Raw genomic sequence first — 25,712 nt, 5'->3', positions numbered from 1 at the left:
TGAAAAGTTAACATGACTATGATAATATGTCTTTAATTATGTTCACGTTTGATGTCAATGAAATCCTTAATTTGTATATGTTATATGGTATGTGTATTGAAAATTTTCATATGGCTTAGCCTGTTTTCTAAAGATATGATAAATGATTCTTTTTCATGCATGTCCTTATGTGTTATGTGCATATACCCATACTTAGTACATGTGGCGTACTAACTCCATTACTTTACATTACTGTCATTGAAGTTAAAGAGGTCGATTTTGAAGAAGCTTGGAACTCTTTCTCCAAGTCTTGGTAGGTCCTTATGTTCGGGACGCTATCATCTATTTTCCGGTGTTATGAAGACTTAGTAGTTTTTAGATTTCCATTTATGTTCTTGGATTCTTTTGTATTAAGGCCGATATGGCATATTGACTATTATTGGCTAAATTCATATTTGCACTCTTAGATGGTTTGAACATATGTGAGACAGGTTTAGAATATCATATGTTTTTATAAATCTTAAGTATGAAGTCTAAGTATACTTCATTAGTATATTAAAAGTTTTTAATTTTCTGCAAATTTTAACTGTATTATTGTGATGAACACTAAGAAGAGGCTCGTCTGCGACCTCTGAAAGGTTAACGACGCCGGTCGCATCCTGGGTCTAGATTCCGGGTGTGACATATATATATATATATATATATATATATATATATGCTTCTCTTCTAAATTTTTTCTTATTCTCATTAATTTACGTTGTCTATGCAAATAAGATATAACTGTATGTTTATCGATTGATCCTTCAAATAATTTTTTTAATATATAATTATGTGGCATTTCTTGCACCATTAATTTTGAAATTTTGTGATTTGTGGAACTAAAGTTTTTAAAACTTTTTTTGGCAAAAATTTAGGAAATAATTTTTTGAAAATTTTGTTTTTAATTTCATGGGTAAGAAAGATTCTCGTAAGATCTTCGTAAACAGTCATAATGTTGATTTTGATGAATACAGCCCAATGTAATAAATTACAATCTCAATTTATATTAAAGTATACAAGTTTATTACGTGAATACAATTCACTGAATCACGATGAATACGAACTAATGTATACATAGTGTAGTTTCTCTGTATACATAAACAAAATCACATGTACAATTAATGAATTAAATTTATATATGTGTTATATTAATATCATTTTTGTATTCATTATAGTAGTATGCATAATTGATGATAATATTATTATGTATACAGTATAAAGTTTATGTATACATGCTACGATTAATGTGTACGTCAATAAAATTTATACCCCTATTTATATATATATATTTTGTCTATATATATTTTTTTGTGTATAAATTGTGCAATCACAATTTTAATTATTGTATAATTTATGCATATGTATTATTACAGTTTCTAATAAAATGTCATATAATATTATTTGATTAATTATTATCGATTATGTGATAATTAATATACATTATAGCATTAGTAATACATTTTCTTACCTTAAAAGTAGTCACAATATTTAATAAGTTATTCAAAGAATTCTAAAAAATTCATTCTTTAAAGTTGATATAACCTTTTTTTTAATGGGTTAGCTAATAAACATATATATTTCACTTTTTAAAAGTAGGCAACCAGTTTCTAATAAACCAACTATTGTTGATTGTTAAAAAGTAATCATTCATAAAATTACAATCAAATATATTTTTATGTCCCTGTAAATTGAGTTACTATTTTTTTTAAAAATAGACGGTTAAATAAAGTTGAATTTGAGAATTTAAAAAGATAGAAAAATTAACTTTCTTTATTATAGGAGTTAAAAGCAAGGAAGAAAAAATAATCTCACATCTGCTTAATTAATGCGAGTTAATTGCACATGATTAAAAAAAAAACTATAAAAAATTGGTTTTAATTCTTTTAAGCTAATACGTGCTAATTTTATTTTAGGCTATTAATTATTATTTAACATTGATCTATATATTGCCAATTATATATGATAATTGAATGTCTGTATCAATTCCTCTTATTAAATACTATTTAGTAGGCCCGTTTCATATGATCTTAATATTTTTTATTGATATCAAAATATTTTTAAAAATTCTTTTTAGCCTTCCAATTTGAATATATTAAAATTCCACTTTTTAATTCATCTTACTTCTATTAGCATCTTAGTTATATATATATTTCCATTATTTAGCAATTTTGGTCTTTTAAAATTACTAAGATTTTGGTATAAATCATGTTAAGTGATACAATATTTACACTAAAAAAAAGTTCAACAAAAATATCTTTATATGAGCATACATAATAAAATTATTCTTTCTCCATGACTAAAACAATGTTTTATACAATATATATTCGCATTAATTCACATTATATTTAGTATATTTTTTAAAAGCAAATACTTCTATAAGTAAGACAAACACTTTTTAAAAAAAGCAAGAATCCTTTTAAAAAAAATACAAATCAAAAGAAAACTCAATAATTATTAGAGTACTATAAAAAAAATAATTATTGACATAAATAATTAGAACTAGGAAATATTTTCAGTTATAGTTTAATATATTAAGAAAATTACTATTTGTATCCGCGCATTAAGCAGACATTTTTAAATATCATATTTGTTTATAAATAAAAATAACTTATAAAATTTATTATTCAATTATAAACTGTTTTTTATTAAATTTATAATAGTAGAGTATTATTATTTATATAATCATATTAACATAATGTTTTAGTGCACACTTTATTTGTTTTAAAATTATTCTAATGAATAATCACTCTCTAAATGTTATTTTAACTTTCCTATAATATTTTTTTTCAAAGGTTTTCTAATAGATGAAAACATTTTGGGAACATGGTAACAATGATATTGTATCCCAACTAAAATAAACTCGAAAGTGCACAATTTGTTTTTTTTTAGAATCTAACTGCATCACATCGGAGGCTATGAAATTTGGGAAGGTATACCATTTCTCTCTTTCTCTATTCTCACGCTCACATGGGGTGTTTTATAATTGCTGATGCGACTTAACAGCTCTCACGTCTTTGTTCTATCCACAAAAAATTTTCACAACATTTTTCTTTGTTTGGGTTCAAAGTCTTTTGGAAGATGTATCATATGGTTGCCTCTGATTTAATTTGATATAGTTGAGTTACTTCATATATACCAAAAATATAATCACACATAATGAAATATTGAGAACTACTTGTAATTGGAATGCTCGTCAAATAAAGACGATGTGTTTCATGACCTTAAAATGCTAGAAAACAATAACAACATGCTTTAATATGGACAAATATCATTAGAGAGAGAATACATTATTTTATTGAACTACAAACTAAGAGCTGAACAAGGGAACTCTTGAATCATCAAATGTTGCACTATCTTCTTCAGAAGTGGAATGTTCAAGCTGGAAAATAAAGTGTGCTTGCAGTTTTTTATCCTTTATTAACTTTCTGAAGAAGGTCAGAGAAGTATAAAATTTCATCCTTCACAGAGACCTTTCTCCTTTTTTTTGTAAAAATAAGTTACACATATATAGGTCCATAATGTTGTGTGTGTATATATATAATACATATATAGAGAGAGATTTACTATTATGAGAAACTTACATAAATATACTAAAATAAAAAAATATTTACTGTTTATAGCAATAATATATTTTTTTTCATTTGATCACTTTTAATTTCATTTATAATACAAGTTTAATACATATTACAAAGAATAATTTATTATTCACATATAATACAATCACACATTTTAATACACTTATAATACAATGTGTCACATTTTTACCAAACAAACATAATATATTTTAATAAACAATTATAATTCATATAATTGCATACATAATTCACTTTTAATACATATTGTGATGACTCCATGAATGGAGCTTGATATTGAAGAAAGAAGGAAGAAAGAAGAAGGAAGATTGAGAGAATTCTAGAAGAGAGCAATTGTATTCATTTTATTTCTCTGTTAAAACAGAATGAGTATAGCGGAGTTGTATTTATAGACTAAGTACCAAAGTGGTTACATAACAACCTTTTAACTACTTCTAACAGAATAGTAAACTTAACTAATCATGGTAGCTTGTTTAACCTCACACTACGGTTAACACCCCCCCTTAAGCTCATGGTTTGAATATATCCATAACTCCAAGATTGTTTACTAATGTCTGATGTTGAGATTTCCCAAGACTCTTTGTGAGTACATCTGCAAGTTGATCCTGTGTATGTGTGAACTCTATTTTCAGTATTTCTTGACTATTTTTTTCTCTTACAAAGTGACAATCTATGTCAATATGTTAGTTCTCTCGTGGAATATAGTATTTGCAGCAATTTGGATTGCTGCCTTGCTGTCACAAATCATAGTAATAGGAAGTTTAATATTGAATCCAAGTTCTTCAAATAGTCTTACTAACCAGGTAATCTCAGCTGCACAGTTGTCAATACTTCTGAATTGAGCCTCTACTGAGCTTCTAGAAACAGTTTCTTGTTTCTTTGATTTCCAGGATATTAATGACCCTCCTAGCTTGACTAAATACCCAGTGGCTGATCTCCTTGTTTCTATGCATGAACCCCAGTCTAAATCACAATAGGCAAGTAGTTGGTCAGTGTCTCCAGCAGGCATAAACAACCCAAGGCCTGGTGCCTCTTTTATATATCTGACCACCCTCAATACTGCTTCCATGTGGGATTCTTTGGGACTGTGCATGTACTGACTTAAGACTTGTACTGAAAAAGATAAATATGGTCAAGTCATAGTGAGATATAACAATCTTCCAACTAATCTATGGTACCTGCTGGGATCTTGCAAAATGGGATCTTCATGTTCTTCTCCATGTGGAATACATTCACCATACTTCACAGATGTTAATTTTTGATTTTGCTCTAGTGGTGTTCCTGTAGGTTTAGCTCCCCTTAAACCACATTCAGCTATCAACTCTAAGGCATACTTCCTTTGAGACAAATGAATACCTTTGCTAGATCTTGCAGACTCAATCCATAGGAAGAATTTAAGTTCTCCTAAGTCTTTCATCTTAAATTGTCTATGAAGATCCTCCTTTGTAACCTTTATAAGACACAGCTTGTTCCCAGTTACCAAGAGGTCATCTACATATACAAGCACAACAACAATATCTTCACCATGAGGCCTAGAGAATAGTCATAGTGACTTTGATGAAATCCCAAGTCAATCAAAGCTTGTGTCTACTTGAAGTTCCACTGTCTAGGAGCTTGTTTGAGCCCATATAATGATTTATGTAATTTGCAGACTTTACCATTCTCTCCCTGTCTAGCATAACCAGAAGGAATAGACATATAAACCTCCTCAACCAGATCACCAAAGAATGCATTATGAACATCCATCTGCTGAATAAACCACCCTTTAGAAGCTGCAAGAGCAACTATGGCCCTAACAGTAACCATTTTTGCTACAGGACTGAAAGTTTCCCCATAGTTCAAGCCCTCTTGTTGACAATAACCCTTAGCAACCAGTCAAGCTTTAAGTCTCTCCACCTCACCAATAGACTTGTATTTAATCTTGTATATCCGTAGACACCCAATAGGTTTCTTGTCGGGGGGTAAATCAACCAGACCCCAAAGCATTTATCTCCAATTGCATGGCTTGAACCCATTGAGGATCAAAAGCAACCTCTTTGTAGGAAGTAGGTTCAACTACAGCTGAGTAAGCAGAGACGCATGCACTATGAGAGGGGGAAAGATTGTGATAAAACAAGTGATATTGGAAACTGCATGTGTGACTGCTGGGTTTTGTGATAAATCTTGCAGCCAATTTGGAGGTTTGGAGACTCTAGATGACCTTCATGAAGGAGCTGGAAGAGAAGTACTGGGAGGAACAGGGGTAGGAAGGATTGATGGAGAGGGTAAGACACTAGGAGTATTAGGGATAACATTTGGAACTGGTAAGGGTGGAGGGTCAGGTACTGTGAGAGTAATGACAGGGAAAATAGGATTAGAGGACAATTGTACATCTTTGGAAGGGAAAAAGTCCTCTTTAAAGACAACATGTCTATTGACAAAAAAATGGAATGTAGATCATGTAAAAGATAGCCCTTTTGGGATGATAATACCCCATCAAGACTGCAGGTATAGCTCTTGGAGAAAACTTGTCAGGAATTGTTGGAAAGGTAGCATAACACAAGCAACCTAAAGTTCTAATTTGAGACAAGGAAGGGGGGTGATGATGAAGCAGTTCAAAAGGTGTTTTATAGGACAAAAGTTTAGAGGGGAGTCTATTTAAGATATACACAGGTGTTGTAACACATATACCCCAGAATTTCAATGGAATGGAAGCTTGAAACCTGAGAGCCCTAGCCATATCTAGGATAGTTGTGTTTTCTCTTAGCCACACCATTCTGTTGAGGTGTGTAAACAGTACTTTGATGAGAGATCCCAAGGCTAGTAAACATAGATTGACATGCATTGCTAAAAAACTCACTCCCATTATCAATTCGGAATGTTTTGACACTTGTGGAAAATAGATTATTCACTTGAGTGAAGAAATTCCTGACAACTACCAAAGTATTAGATTTCGAGGCAATAAGAAACACCCAGGTGAATCTGGAAAAATCATCCACGATAGTCATAAAGTATCTCATTCCATTATGAGTGGGTACCCTATAGGGCCCCCAAATATCACAATGTACTAGTTCAAACAAAGACTGAGACATATGACTGCTTACAGGAAATGGAAATTTAGTCTGTTTGGCAAGTGGACACACAGAACAAGTAGATGACATTACATCACTCAAGGTAACAAGATTAGGACATTTTCTTAATACATCTACATGAGCATGTCTTAGCCTCCTATGCCACACAGAAATTGACTAAGGTTTGTGAACTACATGAACCTTGCTAGTTGACGTATGATATGATAGACTACTACTGACATCTTCTTTGAGAATATAAAGACCCTGCTCCTCTTTACCAATCCCCTTGACCTGTCCAGTGGAGAGATCCTGTAGAACACAAAAATCAGGAAAGAATACTGCCATGCAATTAAGATCTTTTGTTAGTTGGGATACAGATAACAAATTGCAGTTGAAGGCAGGTACATATAGGACATTTTCTAGAGGTTGATCACCAAGCATTGAGGTTCCAAATTGTGAGACTGAAACTACATTTCCTGTTGGAAGGTGAACCTATCTTCTCTCTGTAAGGGGAATTGTGGAGATATTTTTAAGTGTTTCAACTCTAGATGTCCTATGATCAGTTGCTCCTGTATCAATTATCCATTTTTTACTAGAGCAATTTGACATTAATCCAGGGAGAATTCTACCTGTAGCACTGCATGAGCATCCTGCTCTCCATTTGTTGACTGATCTCCACCAGTTTCACTTCCTTTAGTCAGCAAATTCAGGATTTGTTTGTATTGATCTTATGTGAAGAAAGCTGCAGCTGATGTGGGAACATTAGCTCCAGTACTCCCTCCAGTGTTTTGAGAACCTGCACTTTGAGTAACTTCAACAATGTTAGCATAGGAATTTGAGCCTCCAGTTTTTCTCTTGGATCTCCATCCAACCGGATAACCTTTAACCTTGAAACATTGTTCCTTAGTGTGTTCTTTTAACCCACATACTTCGCGAAACACAAATGATCTCTGAGGTTTCTGTGGATTGTATTGATTATCACACTGACCACCTGTACCACCTCCTCCACCTCCTCCCGATTTATGTCCAAAGTTAGTATTCATAATAGGTCCATTGCCTCCTTTCTGACTCAGTAAAGTAGAACTCTCCATAATCCTTGGTAATAAACCATCACTACTGATATGTGCCAAGTTCCTTTGACTCTCATGATCCATGATGAGGGAGAAATTTTTATTTAGATTTGAAGTTGGAGTTTGCATTAGATTTTGACCTCTGGCTGCAGCATATGTCTCATTTAACCCCATTAGAAACTCTAGAAGTCGTTGATATTCACAATGCTCTTGAAATTTCTTAGATTCAGCACATGAACACCCTGGATAGGGCATGATAGAGTCATACTCATTTGATAAACCTTTTAGAGTAGTGTAGTAGTCTGTTACTGTCGTAGTTCCCTGAGTTAGACTGTGTATCTCCTTATGTAATTGAAACACATGTGCACCATTAATTTTATCAATTCTCTCCTTTAGATCACACCATACTCTATGAGCATCACCACAATAGACTACACTGCTCAATAAACCCGGTCTAACATCATTCATTATCCAGGCTAGTACAACAACATTTCACTTCTCCCAGATATCAAACAATTCAGGTGCAAATTTAGACTTAGGGAACCTTCCATCAATGAAACCCAATTTGCTTTTGCCTACAATACCTATTCGCATAGATCTACTCCAGATTGCATAATTTTCTGAACCAGTAAGCTGAAGAGAGATTAGGGAGCTACCTGGAGTATCATTTGGTTGAAGATACAACGGGGTGATTGTGATCTAGAGTTGAAATGACATAATTGGCTTGTTGACCAGCTGTATTTGTGTGCAAATCTAAATTTGCAGTTGCTTCAATGTTTGTATCTGCCATGGATTTCAACTTGCTTGTTTGAAACTTGTTATACTTTCTGAATCGAATAAAAAAAACATTCGACTCTCTACACTATCTACTACTTGTACTCTTCGCCTAATACCTAGACGAGGCTCTAATACCATGATGACTCCATGAATGGAGCTTGATATTGAAGAAAGAAGAAAGAAGGAAGAAGGAAGATTGAGAGAATTCTAGAAGAGAACGATTGTATTCATTTTATTTCTCTGTTAAAACAGAATGAGTATAGTAGAGTTGTATTTATAGACTAAGTACCAAAGTGATTACATAACAACATGTTAACTACTTCTAACAGAATAGTAAACTTAACTAACCATGGTAGCTTGTTTAAGCTCACACTATGGTTAACATATTGCATATTTAATATAGTATTTCTATAAATGATAATAAATTAAAAATATCGCTAAAATCGATAATTATTTATTAAAATGTACTAATTCATGTTTTTTCCTTTTATTATTCAGTTACTTTTCTTTCTTCATTTATTTTTTCAGCCTATCTTTGAAGAGTGCGAGTCACCGAAAGTTTTTCAATTTTAATAAATTAATTATTTTTACCTTTCTAAGTATTGACTATTCGATTGTGACCACGACAGGTAGTACAGATCCTATAGTTGCTTCAAATGGAGGTACGCATCAATTTGCTAAGACGAATCTCATAGTTACTTTGTTTGTAACATTTATCATAATTTATTATTTTTTGAAAAAAAAATTTAGAAGTCAATTCACTAACTGAAGGGAACATGAAATTTGGCCTTGTAATCTTTTGTAACATATATTCTCACATCTTTATCTTCGATAATTTTTCATCTATTCTTACATATTTTTATGTGTTGTTAATTTGGAGTAAAGCCTATAGTGATGTATTGAGGTGTTTTCATTGACAACTAAAAACTCTCTTATTCTTGAAAAAAAACCAAATAGGTAACTGCATATCAAATATGCTACTATACAATATTAAATAAAATCAATTGAATGCTTTATACTAGGTAACTTTATCTCGCAAAAATTAGATAATCATGAAATATTTTATGTTGGATATTAATATTTTATATTTGATATAGTTCTTTATTAATAGTCATTTTGTAATATAAAACTGTTCGAGCTTCTTCTTGAATATCATAACATGACTTGATTTGTGTGATATTTTGGGGTTATATAATGACATCCAATTCTCTATGTGAATCTATTTGTGAGACTTATTATTTAATACTTGCTCTACAATGAATAAGGGAAAATGTGTGACATTCATGTTAAATTGTTGACTCCTTTAATGGAGGTTTCAAAGAATCCAAACTAAGAAGAAGAAGATCTGTAATTGGAAACTGAAAATGTGTATTGAATGAATTAGTCCTCAACTGAGCACTGCTTGTACATATATACAGCTATATCATAAAGCTTAGTTAGAAGAATTAGTTATAACAAACTTTTTACATCACTAATCTAACTAACTAATTAGCCACATCAGCAGGCAATATCTAATCTATAACTAACTAACAATAGTGTCTTTAATACTCCCCCTCAAGCTGTATGGCGCAAATAAATTGTATACGCCAAGCTTGGATAGTAAAAAATCATGTTGTGTCCTCCCTAGTCCTTTTGTTAACATATCTGCCAACTGCATCTTGGAAGGTACATGATCTGTCTGTATAAGACCCCCTTGTATCTTCTCACGAATGAAGTGACAATCAATCTCAATATGCTTCGTTCTTTCATGGTATATTGGATTAGCTGCAATCTGCAATGCTGCTTTACTGTCACAAAATAGCCTGACTGGCAATTCTAATTCCACTTTTAATTCTTTATATAATCCTATCAACCATACAATTTCTGCAACAGCATTAGCCATACTCCTATATTCTGCTTCAGCAGAACTTCGTGAAATTGTATTCTGTTTCTTTGATTTCCATGAAATCAAAGACTCCCCGACCTTCACCACAAAGCCACTCACCGACCTCCTAGTCAAAGGACATGTAGCCCAGTCTGCATCGCAATATACTGATAATTGTTTAGAGACTTTAGATGATAACATAATCCCCAGACCTGGTGAATTCTTTAAGTATTTAACCACTCTCAAAGCTCCATCCATGTGAGATTTCTTTGGCTTGTGCATAAATTGACTAAGATTTTGTACTGCATAACTAATATCTGGCCTTGTCATTGTGAGGTAGAGCAGCTTACCAATCAATTGCTGATAACCTGTAGGATCATTGAGTGCTATATCATCATGTGTTTCCTGAGGTACAGAATGCATGTCATACTCCTGACTAGTAAATCTCTGATTAACTTCTAAAGGAGTACTGACTGGTTTAGTGCCTGCCATTCCAAATTCTGAAATGAGGTCCAAGGTAAATTTTCTTTGGTTTACAATAATGCCTTCTTTATTCCTAGCAATTTCAAGACCAAGGAAGTATCTCATCTCCCCCAAGTCCTTGATCTTGAAATGAGCCTGAAGCATAGTTTTGGTGTCCTGAATCAACTGAGAATTGGAACCAGTTAGCAAAATGTCATCGACATAAACCAATATGAGTACTATCTCAGAACCAGAATACTTGCTAAATAAAGAATAGTCATGATGACTTTGAACAAAACCAGAACCAATAAGAGCCTCACACAACTTCAAGTTCCATTGCCTCGAAGCTTGTTTCAAACCATAAAGAGATTTCTGGAGTTTACAAACTTGGGATAACTCCCCCTCTCTTAACAGACCAGGAGGAGCAACCATGTAAACATCCTCAACCAGATCACCCTGCAAAAATGCATTAAACACATCCATCTGATGTAAATGCCAACCATTCATAGCAGCTAGAGATAAAACCACTCTCACAGTGACCATTTTAACAACAGGAGAAAAAGTTTCCTGATAATCTAACCCCTCCTGTTGGGTGTACCCTTTTTCCACCAGCCTTGCTTTATATCTTTCCACCTCCCCCATAGCATTAAATTTTACTTTGTATACCCATTTACAACCAATTGCCTTCTTTCTAGGAGGCAATGTAACTAGCTGCCAAGTATGATTTTCATGCAGAGCCTGCAACTCTTGATTCATAGCATGAATCCATTCTGGATTTTTCATAGCTTCTTTATAAGAAGAAGGTTCTTGTACAGCAGAAAAGTTGCAAAGAGACTGAAAATAAGAAGGAGATATAGAGGCATAGGACATATATGTGGAAATTGGATGAGCAGTACAGGAATTAGGAGAGGAAACAGCATGAACAAAACCATGTAACCATCCAGGAGGTTTAGATGATCTAGTAGACCTTCTAAGTGGTGCCTCAACTGTGTCAGTTGATGTATTAGATGAGGAAGAAGGATCTGGAAAAATAGGTGACTCAGATGTGGCACTAGACAACTCAGATGTTGCACTAGGTAAGTCAGATGTGTCATGAGATAACACAGGTCTATTAATGATAAGAGTGTGATCATCATAAGCAAACATATCAGATGAATCACATGTTGTAGACTCAATATCATGTTGAAAAGGATATTCATTCTCCCTAAAAGAAACATCCCTACTAATAAAGAAGGACCTGGTAGAAGGATTATAAAGTCTGTATCCTTTTTGGGTGGTAGAATAGCCTAGAAATACTGCCTCAATAGCTCTAGCACCAAATTTATCACCATTGGTATTGTGATTAACAGCATAGCATAAACAACCCACAACTTTCAGATGTTGTAAGGAAGGTTCCCTCCCAAAGAATACAGCAAAAGGAGACTTCCCTGAAAGTGCAGTTGATGGTATTCTATTGATTAAGTAAACAACAGTTTGTACACATATTCCCCAGAATCTAATGGGCAAATTAGCTTGAAATCTGATGGCTCTTGCAACCTCAAGAATCTGCCTATGTCTTCGTTCTACAACTCCATTCTGTTGAGGAGTATAAGGACAAGAACTTTGATGAATTATGCCTGCAGTTCGAAAAAATTCACTACAATGAGAGTTAAAAAACTCTGAACCATTATCACTTCTGAATACCTTCACATGACCATCAAACTGCCTGTGTATTAGATTGAAAAAATCCTTCAATACAATAGAAACATCACTTTTCAAGTAATATCCAGACCATTCGACTACAATCATCTACCAAGGTAAGAAAATACCTATTACCATCATAAGTAGGAGTTCTGTATGGACCCCAAACATCACCATGTATCAAATCAAACACATTATTACATCTACTAGTGCTCTGAGGGAAAGGTAATCTAGTTTGTTTTGCCAAAGGACAAATACTACAAGATGGATATTTTGAAGTAGTTGAAACATGTGGTAAGTGCATCTGTTGGAGAATTCTGTGAGGGATATGTCCTAATCTTTTATGCCATAAATCTGCAGTGTCCACCAAACTTAAAGTAGCAGTCGAAGGTGCAACATCAGTAACATTGTGTGACCAATAGTATAGACCATTCTCCAGATTACCAGTCCCCTTCACCACTCCAGTGTGAAGGTCCTGCAGCATGCAATGATCAGGATAAAATATCATACGACATTGTAGTTCTTTAGTCAGTTGAGAAACTGATAGCAAATTGTAATTAAAATCAGGAACATATAAGACATGAGATATATCTCCTTGCTCAAGCTTAGATTTCCCAATTAAAGCAATAGGTATTTGTTGACCATTTGGCAGATGAACCTTATTAGATTCATTAGAAGAAGAATTTAGTGTCTCATAAAGCAACTCATGAGTAGATACCATATGGTTAGTGGCCCCTGTGTCAACTATCCACCTATAACCAGGTGAGTTATGCACTACAGAACAACTGATAGTACCTGCAACACCAGATGTGTGAGAACTATCTGAGTATGAACCAGATCCATGGAGTACTCCTCTTGGTGTTGTGAAAGCCATATTTATTCCTCCTCCATGACTAGGGATACCTGCAGTACCTGCAGATCCAGAAGAACTTGGCCCTGCTACTGCTCGATTATAATCCCCAGATCTCTCAGAGGCAATCACAGGATGACTAGGAAACTCACCAGATCTGTGATCATTTCCTCCAACCTGTGTATGTATCTCACCTGCATTATGATTCTGAGAAAAAGATGAATCTCCATAAGAAGGTGCAACCATATGTCTTGCATTATGAACACCATATTCAGTACTATGTAATTGTGAATTTTGAGAAGACACAGGATTGTTATACTGCACATTATATCCTTCCTTTTTTTTTCTTTTGAACCATGGAGGATATCCAACCAACTGAAAGCAATCAGCCCTCATATGACCTTTTGAGTGACAATGATCACAGAATGCATTTGGATTTTTGTATCTAGGCTTTGTAGGAAGTTGTTTAGCAGCAGTCCAGAATGCTGTAATATCATTTCCTTCAATAACATTTTTTATTCCAACAGTATTGCGATCCATATCATGATTCTGACTTTCTTCCTCTGTTATCATCGCATATGCTTGATTGAGTGTGGGTTCAATAGTTTTCATAAGAATTTGTCTTCTTGACTGAGAGTGTGATTCATTCAACCCTCCAAGAAACTGCATCAGTCGTTGTTGTCGAAGATGCTCAACATAGTCCTTTGACTTTGGGCATTCACAGCTTGGAAACATCACCATCGTATCATATTCAGCCCACAACTCCTTCAATTTCGTATAATAAACTGAAACAGTATCAGTTCCTTGTGCAATCGTTGCTATCTCCCTATGCAATTGGTAGATCCGCACACGATTAACCTTATCAAATCGTTCCTGCAGATCCTCCCAAACAAAAAATGCATCAGATGCATATACGATCCCACTCAAGAGACTAGGAGCTACAGTATTCATAATCCAAGATAAGACAATCACATTGCAAGTATCCCATTGATCGTGATACTTAGCTTCGAAGCTTGCCTTCTTACAACTCCCTGTTACAAAACCTAACTTCCGTTTCGCCAACAGAGCAATCCGCATAGATCTCCGCCATAATCCATAATTCTCCGATCCTGTCAGCTTAACAGGGCAAAGTACAGATCCTGGAGCATCTGACGGATGCAAATAAAGAGGATGAGTGTAAGGAATTACAAACTCTGCCTCCATTGACGCCGATTCTGTGACCTGCTCTGATACCATGTTGACTCCTTTAATGGAGGTTTCAAAGAATCCAAACTAAGAAGAAGAAGATCTGTAATTGGAAACTGAAAATGTGTATTGAATGAATTAGTCCTCAACTGAGCACTGCTTGTACATATATACAGCTATATCATAAAGCTTAGTTAGAAGAATTAGTTATAACAAACTTTTTACATCACTAATCTAACTAACTAATTAGCCACATCAGCAGGCAATATCTAATCTATAACTAACTAACAATAGTGTCTTTAATATAAATGAGTATTGATTGGAAGTTTTTGTTTTTTGTTATTGCTTTTCCTATTACTCAATTCTAAATTGTTATGTTAATGTGAATTGACGGAAAGGACCTTGGATATTTTGTAGTCTTTTCTATTACTCATCTCTAAATAAATGTTGTAGCTCCCTAATTTCCAGTTGCATGATAACAAAAAGAAGTTTAGTATATTGTTGTGTTCTCTCCTCTCACTGTATGCTTTACCTGCCAAAAGAATTATGGCTTCTTAATTTCGCTGTCTTTTATTTTTTGGGTCTTTTGAACGATATTAAGTTCTATTTTAATGGTAGCGCACACACACACATGTTAGCTACAACCGGTTTTGTGAACAGGAAATCAACACAATGTTGTGTACAACTCTTAATAACAATTGGTGTATGATTTATTAATTTTAAAATTTGCACTGTGGTGTTTTTGCTTATTAAAATCAATTATTCTTTCGTGAGCATCTATTGTTATTTCTTGAAAATATTTATTTGTAAAAAGGAATTACTTAATCCCATGTAGGCCAATAGATCTATTGATAGTTTTAAATGAAGCATATTAATGGATCTTAAAAAAAAAGATCCCCGATCTGTGACAAAAGGCCATGATGACAATATCAAACACCGTCAAATAGATGACTGTTTGAAAATGACTTCAAGGGGAATAATGTTGTTGGAAAGACGCCTAAAAAATCGACAATAAACAATTACTCACCTTCTTGCTAATACAAATTGTGTCAATCACAGTGGAATAACCACTTGAATACACAACGCTCTTGCTATTCTGGTGTCTTTTTATGAATCAGTATCAGGTTAGGATATCAAGACATCTTTATGGTTATGAGAATGTCTCATTAAATGTACTTGACAAGGGCAAAAATATCATTCCTCCTTTTCATGCTCTTTAAAAAGATAGGGTTTCTCTAAGTCTATATATGTGCCTGTATTTGTATTGTTGCATACATGAACTGTATTTTCATAATTTATCCTACTTTCTCTAAATTTGGCGTAAGCCAACTTTTATGTTCTGAGGTACTGATAATAAGGAGTTAAGAATTAGTTTTTCATTGATATTTTTACGTCTTCCAGTTAAATAAGTTGGTATTTCTTTTTCTTTTTTTTCAAATTAGAGGTTGGGGATGGAAAATACATATGATATTACAATGCAGGATTCCCCCTCACCAACAAGATGATAGTCAATCAATTGAACTACTAAGAATCTTCAAATAAGTTGATACTTGCATATTATTCTCTTTTTTTTGCTATTCAAAGATCTGTGTTCTTTCTAATTCAGAAAGACTTGTTATCTATGATAGATTTGTTGATCTTATAAGGCTAGACAACATGAACCAAATAGAAAGATATAATATACGGGACATTAAGATTGGAGTTGATTCCATAATGAATATTTTGATTGAAGGATAATGTTGATTGCTACAGATCTTTGTCAGAGTAGAGAACAAATGTTATAGCACATTCCTTGATATGTAGTTTATATATTTGTATGCTTGATTCATGGAATGGTCTTATGTGCTTATTATATTAAAAAAAACCTTTATTGCATAAAAACTTATAATTATTGGTACTTCAATATTAATTAGTGTTAGGTTCTATCATAACGTAAGATTGAAATATGATCAATATTATTTGATGGCATATGTTGTGTGTGAATAAGAAAAAGTGGAATAGATTCATCAGCTTATCATAAATTTCAAAGTATGACTAGGAGAAAAGAACATTTCATCTTGTTTCTTATAAACAAAATGTTGGAGGTGCATAGTTAAGATGAGTGGATTTTTTCCTGTCCTACTTAGATCAATATGTATTAACGGGGAAACTAAATGCATGTAAAATTAACAAGTTATTTTAGAAGACCTATAATCTTTTCAAATCGTCTACCTTATTATCAATATGACTCTTTAAGTCTCCATCATGCAACTAAAATGATAAATATTACACTATTTAGCTAAACTACAGTTAAAGAATCAACCTTTCTATTAATTGACCGTGAAGAAAGACTCAATTGATCTTTTCTAGGATTCCTTATCATACCAAACATTGAAATCTTAATATTGATAGATTAGTGGGTCTTTTTTTGAAAGTTTTCTTAAAGATTTGGTTACTACCTGCTTCTACGGAAGAGTTTACTTTGTATTGCCCGGAGATCACATTACACTTTGCAATAAAACAACTAAAGATTCAATCTTTCTGTTAATTGAACTAATTCTTAAACTTTCCCAATTCAAAACTTAGATAAAATTATAAATAACAATAACAATATAGCTAAAGATTCGTTTTTTATGTTCATTGAAATGGTTCTTGAACTCAACTCAGACAACTTAAAACTTAGGCGAACATTACAATGTACAACAAAACTACAACTAAGGATTAATAATATAACAAAATGGAACAAGGATTAACCTTTGTAAGTATCTTTCAAGTTTGTTCCTTCTTAAATTTACGTTTCTCTCTAATTTATGTGCTTAAATTTTGTTGTTTCATCATTTTTGAGCATGATTTTACTTGTATCTTGGATTTGAACTAAAGAAAATATTTTGATATCTAATTTATGTGATATCAACACATTGAGTTTCTGTCCTAAGAATATATTGTCTACATTTGTGTTTCTTTGTCTTTTGCCTATTTAGCCATTTCACTTTCAACAAATTTGTATACATGACTATATCACATACTTTTAATTGTCTTTAAAGTACTTGTTGCTCTTTATTAAATTAATGTTGAATTTTTTTTCCTGATTAGTCAGTTCTGCTTCTTCTTACAATTATTGTAGATTAACATCCAACTCAAACGAAGTAACAAGCCAATGCAAGCAACATCATCTTGATGCAGAACCATTTCTCCAAAACAAGTTGCACTTATCACACAAGAACCTCTAAGACTTTCTAAAAAAGGTTCTCATTATTATTAATTTAATATTAACCACGACTTAAGCTCATGCTTTAAAATTTTTCCAATACCATCTTATGACTTGTGTTTTATTTACAGATCTACTATATCACATAAATATTAACTACATTAGATATCAAATTATAAGTTCTTACTTATGCTCTATTCATGCTCTAGACATGTGTCACATGATAATAAAGTATAACATTGTATCACTGTTTACATGCTCTTTAGATTTTGATTTTGATACATCTCACTTGAACTGGTCGTTCCGACTCCCAGTACTCAGAGGACTTAGTATAACTATCATATGGCTAAAAAGATTTTCTCACTTTTTAATGATAATTTCTATTTACAATAAATAGGTTTATTCTTTGAGTCGACAATCGAACATCCACTTATAAGACCACACTTGCTTAGTTATTTTATTTGTTTAACTTTCTCAATAAAAGATGGAAAACAAATATCTCCTAGCATGAATTTGATTTTAATTTAAATGGGTTTGAGCCGTAAAAACAATCTCATACAAAAACACAGGATTCAGTGAGTTGAGTTACACTTTCACTACATTATTATTATTATCTCTCTACGATTTTTGATTTTTCTTTGCTATTTATGAATGACATTTTAAAAGTTAAATTCACGGGGAAATGATGGATTTATAATGGGTGCAAGCCATAACGCTGATGGTCGAGAGTATCATTTGGGTACAAACCTTCTACATTGTTGATCTCTTCCCTTCTAGGTTCAATGTCAAAATGGTTGTCGTTTTCTTTGCTCTACTAACATGAAAAAAGAAAAAATATTCTAGGTTGAAATCTTTGTTTTCTAGGATTTTTTAGTTTTTGCTTGTGGAATTTGCTCTATTTTGCTAATAAATAAAATAAAGATTTCAATTTTGAAAAATGTGATAGAGTTCAATTGTTCTGTGTGATCTTGTAGATTTTCGAGAGAATTTTCTTTATTTAAGTTTGTCTAACTATGGGAGTTCTCTTCTTAACTCAAGATTTTTCATGTTTGAAGTGTCATTTATTGTGGGTGCTGATTTTCTGCAAACTAAAGTGTAATTATTAAGTTTCACAGAAATATGACATGACTTAACTACTCTGATATAGTTGTACAGATAATGTAAAACATAAGTTTTTTTCTATCATTAGCAGCTTCTTAGGAATGTAGTAGTTATTTTTCGAAATGCCAACTCAAGTAATATTTGTTGCAGAAGTGAATTTAACAGGATGTAGTGACATGAACGACTATCATCGAAACAAAGAGATAGATATCATCTAAACAAAGAGATAGATACACAAAAAGAAAGATACTGAGGAAGATACGAGGGAACGCACCCCTTCTCAAAAGTGAGTCATAGTTACCAATGTTCAAAAATCACATTTCTTGCTCAATCTATCAGTTTCTGAAGCTCCAATAGTCTAACTCTTTCACTATAACTTTATTTTTCAGCTGCTAGATCCACTTATTCATGCACATTTTCTTTGTGTTCTATCGTTACTCCTTTACATTCATTTCTTGCATCTATAAGTACTACGTCGACTAATATTGTTGGGCCCTTGTTGACACATGCACTATCTATCTAGTATTTTTAATATATACAAGAGTGTTAAAGTTTGTATTACATCACAACTCTTTCTATAATGATTATATTTAATTTTGGACAAAAAGATCATATAAAGCAATAATGTTATCCTTGAATAAGATGGAGGATCAAATTTTAAAAAGTAAATCATAATTACAAGTTATGAGAAGAGTACGTGGTCAAATAAGAGAGCAATCATCAATCATATCAATATTAATGAATGTACTTCTATTAACTAATGGTAAACCTGCATGCATAATGATTTCCAATGTACTAATAATTACTTTCACTTTTAGTTTCTACCTTATATCTTCTCCCTCTCACTACTCTAATTTTAAAGTCATTTATTGATTGATCTTCATTCAAATATGGAAAGTGATCAGTCAAACTATGAAATGATCAAGACAAATCAGGACTTCTTTTCTCTTTCCAAACAATTGTCCTCTCTTGATTATTTCAGGTGATTCATTTAATAATAAATTTATAATTTCTCACGATAAAATGAACTTAAAAAATTGGTTAAATAGTTGTTTATTTTATTTAACTACAAAAAACATGAGTATAAAAACATTTAAAAAGACGAAAACAACAATCCTAAAGAGACTATCCTAGTCCCCACGAAGAATCTATCCATTTTATTATATTTATTATTGGGTAAATCACATAAATATGCTATATTATAAAAAATATTTACCATCTATGTCACTATATGTTTCTAACTAAATATAACATTTTCTTTGAATAAAAAAAATTGTACAGTTATCGCCTTTTTCTTGACCATTTTTCCTGTTCTTCTTTTCACTCTTTTGCTTCTTGTCTCTTTCTTTCTTTTCTCTTCTGCTTTTTCGTCTTTCTCTTTTTCTTTTTTTTGCTATTCTTCTACTTCTTCGTCTCTTTCTCTAGCTTTATTTATGTTCCTCCTCTTTTTTTTTTAATTCTTCTTTTTATTTGAGTTTTTCATCTAAATAACCATCCTCATATCAATTATGCCCATATGTCACTATTTTTATTCAAAAATAAGATGAAAGGAGGAATAGAAAGACCAAAAACTTGTACAAAATTACATTTTTAACCAGAAATTTCAAATCATTAAAATTACAGAAGCAAGATCTCATCATTGATGGTCATTATAAAGTTTCAAAGTTTGAATTCATCATTTGAATTTTACGAATTCGTGATTAGTTTGGATAGATAGCTCCTACAAATAATTGAAAATGTCGTTTGAAATTTATATCTCATTTTTTAGAGGATTTGATTTAGTTTATAATTGATTTTAGGAGAAATATTAACTTAAAATTTGAAAAAAGTGAAGTTTATGGAACTATATCGCAATTATATTAAAATTGTATTAGATATATTTCATAATTATATTAAAATCATGAAAAATACATTTGTAATACATATTACAAACTTCACTCCTTTTTTTATAGTGATATCAACCAAAACAATATAAGTAAAAAACTTGTAATACATATATAACATAGGCATAATACATATTGCAAACATCACTCATGTTCTTAGAGATACAAACCAAAGTAATTTATAAGACACTTATAATACATAATTTATTCATGAATAATACAAGTTTAACTCAATCTATAAATTGTTGTCTTGTCTTTCATTAGTTACGTTTTTCATTGTGAATTTTCTCTTCTAATTTAACTTTTTAATATTGTATAATACACTTTTAATGCAAATTTAATTCATTTTATAGTTTGTTATTTGTTACTATTAGATTACTTGTTTAATTTATTATTGATATAAATTTAATTCACTCTATAGATCATTGTCTAGTGTTTCATTAGTTACTTTTTTTATCCATTCATAATTCTCTCTTCTAATTCAACTTTAATATTCGTGTAATGCACTTTTAATACAAGTTAATTCATTTTGTTGTTTATTGGTTGATTTGTTATGATTGAACTGCTTGTTTAATTTATTATTAATACAAGTTATTCACTTACAAATTGCATATTGCTCTTTCGTTGGCTACATTTTGCATTCATGTTTAATTCACTTTAATATGAGTGTAATACATTTTTAGTTCAAGTTTAATTCATTTGGCAGTTTATTATGTCACTTCACTTGTTACGATTAAATTACTTGTCTGATTAATTATTGATACAAGTTTTATGTAAAAAGAGTATTCAAAATAAGTAATTATTTTTTAAAAGAGATCCACTCAACATAAATTGTGAACAACAACATCACAACATGAAGACTTGTAAAACTGTTAGATCTTATGATAAAGAATAAAGAATAAGGAATAAAATCTTTTTTAACATTTTGTTTTAGAAGTTGATTAGTTTACTATAAGGATTATGTTTTTTGTCTTCTAGTTAAGTATTAACATATGTCTAATATTATGTATGAATTGTTAAAAAATATTCTAGTTGTATATCACTACAAAATGTGTGTTAAAATGCTATGTATAATTCATTTGTATTACATACAAATTATAAGCGGTGAGAAAAAAGTACTAAATGTGTACTAAAAATAGTTATAATTCATTTTTATGACATATGTAAATTGTAACAAAATTTTAAACTGAAGCTTGCATTATGAAGTAGAGTTGTCTTACAAATGTATTAAACATGTATAAAGTTATTTTAGAATTATTTTAAATAAGTATTGCTAAAAGTTGACAAAAATGGTGATAAATTAAAAGTATGCTTAAAATGGAAATTATTAAATAAAAGATCATCATTTATGTAACTTTTCCTTTATTATTTTGCTTTTTGGACAATCGATTAGTTTTTTAAATTAATTTTTTATTTAAATAAAAAAGGGATATAAGTAAATTTGTTATATAATCATAATTATTTTTATTTATAATTTTCTTATATATTTAGTTTAAGATAACAATTGACAAAATAAACGAAAAAGAGCCTAAAATATCCTGAAAGTATCAGAAATGATACAGAATTACCCTTCATTTACCTATTGGCTCCAAAATATCCTTTCCATCCACGTATTGACTCCAAAATATCCTTCTCATCTACCTTTGAGTTCAAAATTAACTATTTATTTAACAATTTTAAATTTAAGCTATTTTAAAATTTTTTAATACACGACGTTCAACTATTTGTTATAATTTAATTAATTAATATAATTTATTAATCAATCTACTACCCACCCATTACTAATTGAACCACACTCAATTAATAAACCCGCCTCATTACTAATGCACTACAGGAAAGCTACTACCAATGAATGTTTCTAAACATTTGAGGCGAAAATGTCTATAAAATTACACTATCATACATTCAAGTCCTTAATCGAAACATATTATAATTCAAGTGTCTAAGTAAAATTTACCGATAAACTAAGTCTAACTATGTTTATCTTAATTATTCATTCGCCTCAATTATGTGATGTTACTTAATAGGTAACTTTTTTTCAAAAAGAATATATTAAAGTTTTAATATTTAAAACAAATAATAAATATTAATAAAATTTTATTTTAAAAAAGTGTATGAATTAATTCGAGAGGTGCTATATCTTCACCTTTAATCATAAATTTTGAATTTAAGTTTGAAACCGAATCCTATTGAAAGTGTCCTCCTAAATAAGTGGTTCAACCTAAATTTATTGGGGCTTAAATTCAGAATCAAATAATTTTGAATGTCATTTTCGAAAATCGATCGTGCTTTAGTAGTTTTTAGGGAGATTTTGATATTAGAAATGATATATTAATTGGGTGAAGTTTAAATAGTAATGGGTGGGGGTAGTGGGTTGGTTTATAAATAATACTAATAAATTAAATTATATCCAACAGTTGAGCACCAAGTATTTTAAAAATTATTTAGATCGTTTAAATTTGTAACTGTTAAATAAGTGGTCAATTTTGAATCTACAGGTGAATGACAAGGGTATTTTGGAGCCAATAGATAGGTGAAAAGGATACTTTAGAGCCAATAGGTGGAAGGAGAATAGTTTTTACCATTTTTAATACTTTAAAAATATTTTAGGCCCTTTTCCGTAAAGTAAAAGGTTATCAACATAGTTTTTGATTGATTATAGGACTATGTAATAGTGAATGAATAGTGGAGAGTTATGAAATAGTTTTATCTGAAATTGTTTTTTTCATTAACGTATCATTTAAATGATTATATATAGGACTTTCAAAACCAATAATAATTAAACTAGACTAAAATATATAATTATGCATAAGTAAATCTATCTTAACTGAATTTTATTTTTACGCAATTTTTTTAAAAATTATTAAATAAATTACAAATTATTTTTGTTAATATCTCATGTTTAGAAAAAACAAATATGATTTTGACATGTAGTAAAAAATTTAAAATATTAAATACATAATTTTTTTTTTGTATGTGGACATGTATCATTAGTGAACTTAGTTGATTACATGTGTCTCCCTTATAGTATAATAAAAAGATATATAATAATACTATTTTTTCAAAATAGGCATTTGAAATAAAATTTGAAAATTATTACTAACTTGAAAAACTCACTATTAAACCTAAAATAATTTTAAAAACTGTAAAATGTGACATTTAAAAGTAATAAAGGATACTTTATTTTTTACTTAGTTATTTGATTGAATTAAAAAAAAAATAGAAGATGGTCAAAAGTCTTCCAACTTATAGTTAGATTTTTAACTATACACATATACTTATATTATTACCTCCTTAGATCATTTAAAATAGAAATATTATCGCCATATATACTGAGGTGACAAAGAAAATGTATTCTCTTTCTTTTATTTATTAAAACTTTACTTCTATTTCCTTTTTCTTTTTAAATTTTATATTTTCATTCTTTTTCTTAAACTAATAAGAGCTGTATCGTCTAACTTCATTCAAAAATGAAACTTGCATTTTTATAGAATCAAAATAGAAATATAGAAATGATTTTCTAATTTGATCATTTCTTAGATTCTGGTGAATTGTATCGAATCCATTTTCGATTTTAAAGCGAACAGTTACCTTATAAAACTTTTTCTTTTGACTTTAATTTAAGTTTAACTCATTAGATTCAGTAATATATTAATTTACATAATATCTTGAATGAGGGAGAAGAAAAAGTTATCACACAACCACTTTAAAAACTCTTTTTTTTGTCCAACTAGATTCTAAAACTAGTAATTTCTTCAAACTTCTCCAGGAAAAATGCCACACACTTATTTCACTATTTAGTTATCACTAATTGTATATTTCTCCTCTCTTTATTTTCAGATCTTTATTTTCAGAAGAAATCAACTCTTATCATAAACTTCAATTTATTATTCTCACATACTAAGTTAATTATTGCCACACCGTTATTTTCATCATTTCTTTTTTTAAATTTACGTGTTATTATTAAATTTTGAGTAATAGCAAATTAAGAAATATTTAAAATAAAATGGATAAATTAATTTTTAAAACGCTAAAGAAACACTTTTCATAGATAATGACCATGACAATGAAATTAAAAATAGTAAAAATAACTTTTTATATTTCAAATCATAAATTTACTTTAAATTTAATTCTAATTGTTAGGATCGAAAATAAGTAGGTGTAAATGCGAAGCTAGCAAAGCAAATCTCGAAAGACCACGAGTAAGAAGACAACGAGAAATATATCAAAAGACACAGAGATTTAACGTGGTTCCGTCAATCGACCTACGTCCACAAAGGAGATGAACAATCCACTATAAATACGAGAGTACAAAATACAGAGGGAAACAAGCTTAACCAAATTCACTCAGAATACATGGGAGGTTCACACAAGTGATAACGTATCAAGCCTGTGACCCATAAATTCTTCCTCTAACCAAAACTCTCAAGGCTTTTAAGACTACATTGTGAATGCTGATTAAGTTAGAAGGAACATGCCTCTATTTATAGAATCCTAAACCTTTTCCTACCAGAAAAAGGATTAGTCAATCCAAAACCTTTTTCTAAAAAGAAAACCTATTTATGGTAAGAAATCAGGGTAAATAAAATCTAACACTGATATGTGACCCGCTTTTTAAAAATTACTCGATCGCACGAACTTATCTATATTATTATTTAATTCTTCAATTGATAGAATCAAATTTGATTCAACCATATTATCATTATTACTTGAATGCAAATACAATGAAGCTATGAAAAAATTAAAAAAATACAACCTTGCTGTCACGACCCAAAACCGAGCCGCGACTGGCACCCACACTTACCCTCCGATGTGAGCGAACCAACCAATCTAAACCTTAACATTTCAATTTAATATCAACATAAAGTAATGCGGAAGACTTAAACTCATTAATAAAAACCAATTCAATAACTTCTAAAATTCAACATCTATTATTCCCCAAAACCTGGAAGTCATCACCACAAGAACATCTATGATCAAATTACTAAACTA

The 25,712-nt window shown here is 30.9% G+C and overlaps 1 pseudogene; it reads left to right on the top strand.

Annotated features, from left to right (window-relative positions):
• Positions 1 to 14,613: 14,613 nt before the first annotated feature.
• Positions 14,614 to 25,712, top strand: part of LOC107019366 — a 39,062-nt pseudogene continuing 27,963 nt past the window's right edge.

This window comes from Solanum pennellii, chromosome 5 (genome assembly GCF_001406875.1).
Source record: "Solanum pennellii chromosome 5, SPENNV200".
Classification (NCBI taxonomy): domain Eukaryota; kingdom Viridiplantae; phylum Streptophyta; class Magnoliopsida; order Solanales; family Solanaceae; genus Solanum; species Solanum pennellii.
The sequence above is the reverse complement of the archived record's forward strand: the minus strand, read 5'-3'. Positions and strand labels throughout refer to the sequence as shown.